Source organism: Cyprinodon variegatus, unplaced genomic scaffold (genome assembly GCF_000732505.1).
Source record: "Cyprinodon variegatus isolate N-32 unplaced genomic scaffold, C_variegatus-1.0 Scaffold23, whole genome shotgun sequence".
Lineage (NCBI taxonomy): Eukaryota > Metazoa > Chordata > Actinopteri > Cyprinodontiformes > Cyprinodontidae > Cyprinodon > Cyprinodon variegatus.
The window spans coordinates 146,857-147,473 of NW_015150476.1; positions in this window are offsets into that span (position 1 = coordinate 146,857).

Genomic DNA, 617 nt, shown 5'->3' on the forward strand with positions numbered 1-617 from the left:
TCATATTCTTTCAGCTCATTCTGGAGATCCTTCATCTTCCAGGCGCACTCTTCATCATATTCTTTCAGCTCATTCTGGAGATCCTTCATCTTCCAGGCGCACTCTTCATCATATTCTTTCAGCTCTCTCTGGAGATCCTGCATCTTGTCTTCTTCATATTGTTTCAGATGTTTTTTCGACTCCATAGTTTCCAAACCTAAGTTATCAAGCCGAGCAACACCCTTCTTGGCCATCCTATAGCTTAGAGGATCAAAAGCTTAAACATAGTAAAAAATAGATTAGAAAAATCAGTAATATTTTTTTCTATTTTACAAATTTTAAATCAAAATTGTATGGCATGCAATTTTGCATGCTCCTAATCAGACGACGGATGGCGTCCTGGGGTATCTCCTCCCAGATCCGGACCAGGGCATCACTGAGCTCCTGGAAAGTCTGAGGTGCAACCTGGCATCGTCGGATGCATCGAATCATAATGTCCCAGAGGTGTTCTTTTATATTTAGATCAGGCGAGCGTTGGGGCCAATCAACGGTATCAATTCCTTCATCCTCCAGGAACTGCCTGCATACTCTGGCCACAGGAACCCAGGATCCACTGCACCAGCATAGGGTCTGACAAT